The sequence below is a fragment of the Diaphorina citri genome, unplaced genomic scaffold (assembly GCF_000475195.1).
Source record: "Diaphorina citri unplaced genomic scaffold, Diaci psyllid genome assembly version 1.1 scaffold1237, whole genome shotgun sequence".
NCBI lineage: Eukaryota > Metazoa > Arthropoda > Insecta > Hemiptera > Psyllidae > Diaphorina > Diaphorina citri.
The window spans coordinates 35,039-45,991 of record NW_007378666.1 but is presented as its reverse complement, the minus strand read 5'-3'; the positions used below and the strand labels follow the sequence as shown (position 1 = coordinate 45,991).

Here is a 10,953-nt window from a genome sequence, read left to right as displayed (position 1 = left end):
ATTATTATTATTTATTAATTTTTTAAAGCGAAATACATTCCACTTATTCACACGCTGATAGCTCTATCAATTGAACCCCAATAGGTACCTAGAAACTAGAAAGCTGAAATTAGCAATAGGCATTCCTAATACACATTTTCTAGATGTGCAATAAGAGAGGATTTCTCTAAGGTCTAAACCGGTTGAGTTTAGTACTTTAAAAAGCAAGAAATTCGTCTTGATTGGTGGATAATTTCAACTAATTTTTAAAAAGGTAGGCATACTAACAACCTCAAACCCACTGAGCATCTTTTGCCTTTCAAGGATCTATGTAGTTGAAAGAAAGAAAAGCCTGGAAAATCTTTTAAATTTCATTAGACAAGACTCCCTCCTGGCAAGGGAAATGAAGGTAGTGTCTTGGAAAGGAATTCAGGAAATGAAAGGAAATTCGAATGAATAATAATTTTAAATTTTGGCCTAAAAAAAAAGAAAAAAAAAAGCTCATCATTTTCCCGTTCATGCCTCATGCCAGGATATTTTTGGGTTTCCGTTTTAGTTCTGTTTCCAAGAAGTTTGTGTGTTTTTCGGCGAGGATTTTCCACAGGCTTTAAATTATGATGTAAAATCGGGAGAATTTGGAGGAATGGGGTGGGGTAGGGAAAAGAGGAAGGGGGTATGGGAAGGGGAGGAGAAGGAGAAGGAGGAGGAGGAGGAGAAGGAAAAGGCCATGGTATAAGAGGGGAGGTTAAATTGGAAGAGGAGGAACGTCCGATGATTAATGGTGTTCTTATAATAATTTTGAGATACGATATCATTTGGCGCCACTTCGCCATTTTGGGGGAGATTTTTTCCCCACTGGGAGCTTAAAGCTGTGTCCACACATACTGGGAGCTTAAAGCTGTGTCCACACGTACTGGGAGCTTAAACCTGTGACGTCGACTGAAACCATACACTGCCTCGACAACATAGATTCACCTCTTCATCTCGTCGAGTATGTGTGGACACATCTTCAGACTGAAGAGACCCTTCAGCAGTCTAGTCTAAACATAGTCTAAAAGTTGAAAAAAAAAAAACAACTTACTTGGCTTTCGCGTGTGTGAGGATATGCGATTTCAAGTTGGTACTCTGGGCGAACTTCTTGTTGCACCCGTCGAACGGACAAACATAAGGTCGATCCCCGGTGTGGATTCGAACGTGGGTCCTCAGATTGAAATCCAGCGAGAACCGCTTGCCACAGCCCTCGAACGTACACTGAAAGGGGCGGAAACGAAAAGAAATTGTAAAGAAAGCCGCGCCGCGTCGTAGGTATTATTAATTAATCTCACCCTTGATGATTTAAGTTGAAAAAAGTTTGTTGTGAAGAAGAAAGAGATTAAAAAAAAACGAAGATCAAGTTGAAATAGGAATTAGAAAAAAACAAAAAACTCTGATATAAGCGGCGTCAGAGACGATAGAACGTTCATTTTTCTTTATTGAGAGGTTTGATGGGGAGCTAGGGTCTTATCATCAGGAAATCGAAGAGAGAAGAAGGACAGAATAGAAGAAAGTCAGCCGTTCCGAGAACGAGCCAACTACGAGGGGGAATCGAACCTGTGACCTAGCGCTCAGTGCTCTCTCTCTCTCTCTCTCTCTCACACACACACACACACACACACACACACACACACACACACACACACACACACACACACACACACACACACACACACACACACACACACACACACACACACACACACACACACACACACACACACACACACACACACACACACACACACACACACACACACACACACACACACACACACACACACACACACACACACACACACACACACACACACACACACACACACACACACACACACACACACACACACACACACACACACACACACACACACACACACACACACACACACCTTCCAAGCCAAGTAGGCTGGCACGGTCGGACTTTATTTCTATAGATTTTGTAAAACAAGAAAAGCAATACATCATTTTTCCTCTTGATTTTTTAGTTGTTTTACCAAGTGTTGTGTGTACCGTTTAAAGTTATTCAAATTTTTAAAATAAATTGATTTATTGCAGCAACCACCATGGCCCAGTCAAAGTTTTTTCGGCGAGTAGCGACCAGTGTCAGCATTACAAGTCGAAGAAACGAGCGATGATAAATATGTATGATGATTGAGTGACTTGTAATACTGTGACACCCACAAAGTTGTGCAGAGGCTATTGCTTCAAAACAAATAAATCATGCGGTTGGACTTTATTTCTATAGATTTTGTAAAACAAGAAAAGCAATACATCATTTTTCCTCTTGATTTTTTAGTTGTTTTACCAAGTGATGTGTGTATCGTTTAAAGTTTAAAGTTATTCAAATTTTTAAAATAAAGTGATTTATTGCAGCAACCACCATGGCCCAGTCGAAGTTTTTTCGGCGAGTAGCGACCAGTGTCGGCATTACAAGTCGAAGAAACGAGCGATGATAAATATGATGATTGAGTGACTTGTAATACTGTGACACCCACAAAGTTGTGCAGAGGCTATTGCTTCTAAACAAATAAATCATGATGATAAATATATTTATTAAATACATCATTTTTCCTCTTGATTTTTTAGTTGTTTTACCAAGTGTTGTGTGTATCGTTTAAAGTTATTCAAATGTTTAAAATAAATTGATTCATTGCAGCAACCACCATGGCCCAGTCGAAGTTTTTTCGGCGAGTAGTGTTGGCATTACAAGTCGAAGAAACGAGCGATGATAAATATGATGATTGAGTGACTTGTAATACTGTGGCACCCACAAAGTTGTGCAGAGGCTATTGCTTCAAAACAAATAAATCATAATGATAAATATATTTATTGTTCTCTTACCTGGAAAGGCTTTTCTCCCGTATGGACCAGCTGGTGTCGCTTCAACTTGGAAGATTCTACGAAGGCCTTACCACACTCTGCACAGACATGCACCCTCGGACCATGAGTGTGAAGGTGCTTTCTCATGGCTGAAATAAAGGTAAAACGACTGCAATTAAGAAACATTAATAATAATACACTCTTGAGTGGAAGGTAACCACTAGGCGGGGTTAACGCCAGAGGCGTTCTCTACCACCTAAAGGTGCTTTCTCATGGCTGAAATAAAGGTAAAACGACTGCAATTAAGAAGCATTAATAATAATACACTCTTGAGTGGAAGGTAACCACTAGGCAAATCTCAAATAAATGAGGATAAAATTCCATGCCTTGGCTGGGATTGAACCCATGCCCTCCCGTTTACCAGGCAAGCGTCAAGGTGCTTTCTCATGGCTGAAATAAAGGTAAAACGACTGCAATTAAGAAGCATTAATAATAATACACTCTTGAGTGGAAGGTAACCAACCACTAGGCGGGGTTAATGCCAGAGGCGTTCTCTACCACCTAACCTAACCTTTAGAGCTCCATTATTATGTGGTCAAAGTCTCAAATAAATGAGGATAAAATTCCATGCCTCGACTGGGATCGAACCCATGCCCTCCTGTTCACCAGGCGAGCGTCTTGACCACTACGCCACCAAGGCAGTCAATACCTATTACATTTGAAAACAACAACATTGTGTTTGGTTTGAAATTGGGTGAATCTATGTTGTCGAGGCAGTGTACGGTTTCAGTCGACGTCACAGCTTTAAGCTCCCAGTATGTGTGGACACAGCTTTACGCTTCCAGTATTTAAAACAAGGTGTATTCTATTCTATCTTGTTCTTTTAAACTGGCGGGCCTTGGTTAATTTCCAGCCGTGTTATGGGCTTTTCTCATCAACATTGTTTGAATGTAGCAATGTAGCATACTGCAAATTGTCGGATACACTGCCGTAGTTTTATCTTGAAGGCTACATAGTATAATCCGCTTGTTCACATTGGTCTTCACAGTGGAACTGCACAGTGTGTACTGTGTACGCAGTTTCGGGACGATAGTAGTTAGTAAAAAAAATCTCGTCTTGACTTTGCGACACTTTTACTAAACAAAACTTTTTTCTTTCCCTCCGCAGGCCTCGATCCAACAGCTCGCGGAACTCTCACCACCACTACCCCGTAGTTCACGAGCAGGAAGACCAGGACCTCTCCATGTCCCCCCAGTATGTCCAAGTAGAGGTGTCCGAATTATCAGATGTACACCAGCAGTTTATAGTGTACACTGACTAAGAAACGCGAACAGGTATATTGTGAATTATCTCAGGAATTCTGCTGAAACAGTTCTTCATCTCAGAAGAACTATCTGACGTACACCAGCAGTTTATAGTGTACACTGACTAAGAAACGCGAACAGGTATATTGTGAATTATCTCAGGAATTCTGCTGAAACAGTTCTTCATCTCAGAAGAACTATCTGACGTACGCCAGCAGTTTATAGTGTACACTGAATACACTGGTTTGGTCCTTTCATCTCAGGAATTCTGCTGAAACAAGTAGCCCTTCTTACTATCTGACGTACACCAGCAGTTTATAGTGTACACTGAATACACTGGTTTGGTCCTTTCATCTCAGGAATTCTGCTGAAAAAAGTAGCCCTTCTTCTGAGAAATTCTGCTGAGAAGAAGTCCAATATCTCGGGAATTTCGCTGAAACTGGGCTTCATATGAGGAATTCTGCAATACTCCAGTGTTTTTATGTCAAGAATTCTGCTGAAAAAGAGGTTTCCCTAGCTGTTCATTTGAGGAATTCTGTTGAAAAACTAGTCCCCCTCTCTCGGAAAAGTGGGTTATACCAATACGTCCCCTTCTTCTGAGAAATTCTGCTGAGAAGAAGTCCAATATCTCGGGAATTTCGCTGAAACTGGGCTTCATATGAGGAATTCTGCAATACGTACTCCAGTGTTTTCATGTCAAGAATTCTGCTGAAAAAGAGGTTTCCCCAGCTGTTCATTTGAGGAATTCTGTTGAAAAACTATTCCCCCTTTCTCGGAAAAGTGGGTTATACCAATACGTCTAAGTAAAGGTGCCAGGAATTCGGCCGAAAAGTGGTCTGCCTAGCTGTTCAACTGAGGGATTCCGCTTTATAGGGGAAAGTGAATTGAGATTAGTTTGGCGTGCGGACGCCAAAAACAAAGTGGTCTGCCTAGCTGTTCAACTGAGGGATTCCGCTTAATAGGGGAAAGTGAATTGAGATTAGTTTGGCGTGCGGACGCCAAAAAAATCAAAACGACATTATGTTTTACTTGGTGAACGAAGGGAAAAAACAGAGATTGTTTTTTGTAATATGATTATTTTTTAACTACCTAACTTTTTTTATTATTATTATTGATCTCCTAATCTGTGGATTTAAACCTTTGTTTTTCTAAATTTAATAGCTGTGTCATCCCTAAACCTATGTCTTTTCCTCCTAAGACCATGTGATCTTTCACCTATTAATTATTAAGTCAACCTCAGTGGTGTAGTGCTAGAGTTCGGATCTTGAGGTTGGTGGGTCGAGTCATAAAGGGTCAGGGATGAAACAACTCATGTGAAATGTAGACAAGAGCTTTGTTTAACCTTTTCTTTGTATTTATTTTTTTTATTTCTTGAAAAGTGGTCTGCCTAGCTGTTCAACTGAGGGATTCCGCTTAATAGGGGAAAGTGAATTGAGATTAGTTTGGCGTGCGGACGCCAAAAACTCAAAACGACATTATGTTTTACTTGGTCAACGAAGGAAAAAAACAGAGATTGTTTTTTGTAATATGATTATTTTTTAACTACCTAACTTTTTTTTATTATTGATCTCCTAATCTGTGGATTTAAACCTTTGTTTTTCTAAATTTATTAGCTGTGTCATCCCTGAACCCATGTCTTTTCCTCCTAAGACCATGTGATCTTTCACCTATTAATTATTAATTACTAGGTCAACCCGTTTCCTCCTATGACCATGTGATCTTTCACCTATTATTTATTACTAGGTCAACCTCAGTAGTGTAGTGCTAGAGTTCGGATCTTGAGGTTGGTGGTTCGAGTCCGGGTCAAGTCATAAAGGGTCAGGAATGAAACAACTCATGTGAAATGTAGACAAGAGCTTTGTTTAACCTTTTCTTTGTATTTATTTATTTATTTTTTTTTTTCTTGAGGGGGGATAAACATTTTTCTCTAATACACAATAGGTATTGATTTTTTTTCCTACCTTACTGAGTCGACAACATATGTGGACATGGTTTTATGTTTTACTAGGTTTAAAATTTTCAACCAACTTTCCCCCTCAAATCCCTAATTTCCTTAATAGAAGCAATACTTAGTAGGTAATATCCATGTTTGATTACCTAAAAAACTAAACAGTTTGTCTAAAGTTGTTTGCAGTGATCAATTTTTATACGTAGATTTTATTTATTTCCCCCTCAAATCCCTAATTTCCTTAATAGAAGCAATACTTAGTAGGTAATATCTATGTTTGATTACCTAAAAAACTAAACAGTTTGTCTAAAGTTGTTTGCAGTGATCAATTTTTATACGTAGATTTTTAATTTTTTGTATTCAAAATTCTGTGTCAAGAGTCCCATAAGGACAGTTATGAAATTATTTAATAGTACATTGGACTTTGAGCTCGGATATTACCTGATTCCAAAATCGGAGTGTCTTGTCCACACTCGAGGACACGATGATATTGTCGCGTACATATTTCACACACGTCACGTCACCACCGTGTCCACGCAATGTCCTCAGGTGGGTACAGTGTACTTTGTTCTGTTTATATCATTTGTGATTAGTCCTTCCTATGTGGCTCATTTAACTGAGTCACTGAAAATTTTTCTCTGCCTTGGAGTTTCGAGTAAATTCCGGGCGGTTGCCATCAGTTTTCATTTAATATTGAAGAAACCTCGTTTTTTGTTGTATAAAAGTTTCTATTTGATAGTCCATTGTCAGAAAGACGAAAGAGTGTTTATTTGACAATGGGTAAATTTTAGGTGCGTTCTAGAACTATTTTTGGTCTGTTGAGAAATTCTTATCGTCCTGATATCGAAGAGAGAAGGACGGGATAGGAGAAAGCTAGCCGTCCGTCCCAATAATTCAACCCAGGCGGGAATCAAACCCACTTTTTTTTAATCCTACGTCGTTAGCAAACCAAAAATAACTGTACTTTGTCCTCAAATGTGTACATTGGACTTTGAGCTCGGATATTACCTGATTCCAAAATCGGAGTGTCTTGTCCACACTCGAGGAAACGATGATATTGTCGCGTATATATTTCACACATGTGACGTCACCACCGTGTCCACGCAATGTCCTCAGGTGGGTACAGTGGACTTTGAGCTCGGAGAGGACATGCATGGACCACACCTTGATGAGGGCGTCGTTACCACAGGACACGAACAGGTAGTCGTTGGAATCCGCTGGAAAAAAAAAAAAGATATCATTTATTTGTAATAAATTATGGATTTTTTTACAATGAAAAATATTTAGGAAAAATTTAGCTGGAGAAAAAATATTTATGTTACCCGAGTAAAGTACGAATTCCACATAGGCCACGCCCAAGTCGTGTGCGTCTTCCTGATGATACAAACATATCGATATACAGAGTGTCCCTGTAGTTACACACCCATCCCTTGATAAGGAAATTAGTTTTTTAACAAAACAAAATAAAAAAAAAAAAAAAAAAAAAAAAAAAACATGTTAAATTGATTATGAATTTTGACACTTTTAGCCCAGGCCCCCCAGAGATTAAATTATGATTAACTCGTTTCCTTGGCAATCTGATTGGTTGGATTTCAAATTGTTTAGCCAATCAAATTGCTTAAAATTGTTTGATTTTCGAGTTTTTCTCTGGCCATTTCTTTTTGATTTGCCTACCCCACTTATTTTTGTCTTCTTTTCATCTGTACAGTTTTCGTGACTCTTTTATTTTTCTTGAGATATGTGAAGAGTGAGTGAGTTAAAAAAAGGAACTACTCTTTTTAGTAGACTACTCAGTCAATGAGTCAAATCCTAAACCTTGTAACCTCCTTGCTTGTAACTCACTTTTCAACTCCCTAGTTAGGGGAGTTGACTCATTTACTGAGTAGTTTGCAAGAGTAGTTCGTTTTCATAACTCACTCTACACGTCTTTAATATTTATCTCCTTTACTGCTCTGTAGTTTGTAAGCTCCTCCTCTTTCCTTTCCTATTTTTTTACACTTTTTTTTTTAATCTGTAAGATTTAAAGTAATGAATTGATCATCATAGGATTCATAGGTATTTTTGTCTCTATTTTTAGTTATTCATGAAATTTTGTACATAAAAATATGTGAATGTGAATTACCAGTACATAATAAATTATATTTCTATAATAAAAATGAAAGCTCTTTCTTTAATTTTTTTTTCTTCTTCTTTAGAGGGATTTTGGTTTATTTTAACGTCACTGCCAAGGTTTTTGATGAGGGGGGGTTTTACCCTTCGTTTGGCAACAGACTTAGCTAAGCGCGATGTTCTTTCTAAAAAAAAGAGAGAGAAGAGGGAACTTTAACATCGTGTAACTGAGAAGTTTTATCGTTCTGATAGCGAAGAGAGAAGGATGACAGGATAGGAGAAACCCAGCCCTTCCGAGAACAAACCTTATCTGTTTAGGATAAAGTCCTCCCCGGGCGGGAATTGAACTCGCGACCAAGCGCTTATAAGGCAGGCGCACTACCTTCCAAGTTAACTAGGGTGGACCAAATAATAATAAAAAAACAACGCATATGTACAATATGAGAACAAACCTTATCTGTTTAGGATAAAGTCCTCCCCGGGCGGGAATTGAACTCGCGACCAAGCGCTTATAAGGCAGGCGCACTACCCTCCAAGTTAACTAGGGTGGACCAAATAATAATAAATAACAACGCATATGTACAATAACCCAGCCCTTCCGAGAACAAACCTTATCTGTTTAGGATAAAGTCCTCCCCGGGCGGGAATTGAACTCGCGACCAAGCGCTTATAAGGCGGGCGCACTACCTTCAAAGTTAACTAGGGTGGACCAAATAATAATAAAAAAAACAACGCATATGTACAATATTGATTTAAATAAGGTTTATTTAGCAAAATTCTAGTATGGAATAAAGCTATTGAATAGTTTAGAATCACACAGGAGTCAAACAAACGTTTCAAGGCACTTGCAAAAACAATAATAATGGTGGATTTCACCAATGACTTAACGAGAGATTTCACTAATGGGAGAATTTTCAATTATCCAAAAAGGAGTTTTTAATGATCCAAGAAAGATGAGTTTTTAAAAACTCCCTTTTGGATTATCAAAAACTTCTTTTTGGATCATTAAAAATTCTCCCAATAGTGAAATCTCGCATTAAGTCATTGGTGTTTTTAATGATCCAAGAAAGATGAGTTTTTAAAAACTCCCTTTTGGATTATCAAAAACTTCTTTTTGGATCATTAAAAATTCTCCCAGTAGTGAAATCTCGCATTAAGTCATTGGTGAAATCCAGTATTAAAGTGATAAGAATTTTACATTTTGTGAACATAAAATTAAACACGGGTTTTATAAAAATGAAAAATTACGCTAGACCAAAAATCTAATATACATAGAATCGCATAGTCATTGGTGAAATCCAGTATTAAAGTAATAAGAATTTTACATTTTGTGAACATAAAATTAAACATGGGTTATATAAAAATGAAAAAATACGCTAGACCAAAAATCTAATGTACATAGAATCGCAATAACTACAATCTACTACGTAAACTAAATGCATTGCACTGGAGATATGTTGAAAACTATGGCACACGGAAACAAGAAAGCGGCTTTTAATTAGTGGTTAGAGCTTTTTTTTTCACTAAAAAAGACCAGACATCGATTCCCACTTAAAAACAGAAAGTAAAAAACAGAGGTTGAATAGAGCGAAGAGAAGAAAGAAAGGCAAGTTTTCCGAGAACGAGATAAAAATATCTGTTCAAGATAAAAATACGCCCCGGGTGGGAATCGAACGCTGCTTAACTTTACAAATATAAGAACTGAAAATTATTCTAGAAATTTAGGTACCAAATCTATATAAATAAAATTGTAGATTTGTCTGTACATTGCTTAGAATCGTGAAATTTTTAGTTATTCTTACTCCTTATGCATCCACGATTCCAAAAATCACATTAGAAAAATTTCTGTCTGTCTGTCTGTCTGTCTGTCTGTATGTGTGTATGCCTGTCTGTTACGCTAAATAGACCTTTGGTTGTCCTCTTTTCACGAGAAAACGGCTCGACCGATTTTGAAGAAATTTTTTGTGGTTGTTAAGAAAAGTACTCCGGGTGACATAGACTACTTGAAATTTTCACATTCCATCCTGATTCAAAATGGCGGCGGTTCAAAAACGTGAAGAAAATAGCCTAATACACCCGTTTTTGTCCTCTTTTCACGAGAAAACCGCTCGACCGATTTCGATGAAATTTTTTGTGGTTGTTAAGAAAAGTACTCCAGGTGACATAGGCTACTTGAAATTTTCACATTCAAACCTGATTCAAAATGGCGGCGGTTCGAAGTTATGCCTGTTATGCTGCTCTGTGAGACATGTCAGGGAGCGCGTAGCGCGACCGTGTGTGTATGTGTGTAGTGGATGTGTGTGGTGTGTGATGGGTGTGTGTGTGGTGTGTGATGGGTGTGTGTGTGATGGATGTGTGTGTGGTGGGTGTGTGTGGTGTGTGGTGTGTGGTTGGTGTGTGATGTGTGTGGGTGTGTGTGTGTGTGTGTGTGTGATGGGTGTTTGTGTGTGTGTGTGTGTGATGGGTGTTTGTGTGTGTGTGTGTGTGATGGGTGTTTGTGTGTGTGTGTGTGTGATGGGTGTTTGTGTGTGTGTGTGTGTGATGGGTGTTTGTGTGTGTGTGTGTGTGATGGGTGTTTGTGTGTGTGTGTGTGTGATGGGTGTTTGTGTGTGTGTGTGTGTGATGGGTGTTTGTGTGTGTGTGTGTGTGATGGGTGTTTGTGTGTGTGTGTGTGGTGGGATTGTGATGGGTGTGGTGTGTGTGTGGTGGGTGCTGTGTGTGTGTGGGGGGTGGGGTGTGTGTGTGGGGGGTGTGGTG

The 10,953-nt window shown here is 38.7% G+C and overlaps 1 long non-coding RNA gene across 1 annotated transcript; it reads left to right on the top strand.

Annotated features, from left to right (window-relative positions):
- The first annotated feature begins 5,514 nt into the window (after positions 1 to 5,514).
- LOC113469791 lies at positions 5,515 to 6,117 on the top strand. Its single transcript, XR_003393099.1, has 2 exons — positions 5,515 to 5,827; positions 5,883 to 6,117. It is a non-coding gene; the product is annotated as an uncharacterized LOC113469791 (long non-coding RNA).
- Positions 6,118 to 10,953: the final 4,836 nt, after the last annotated feature.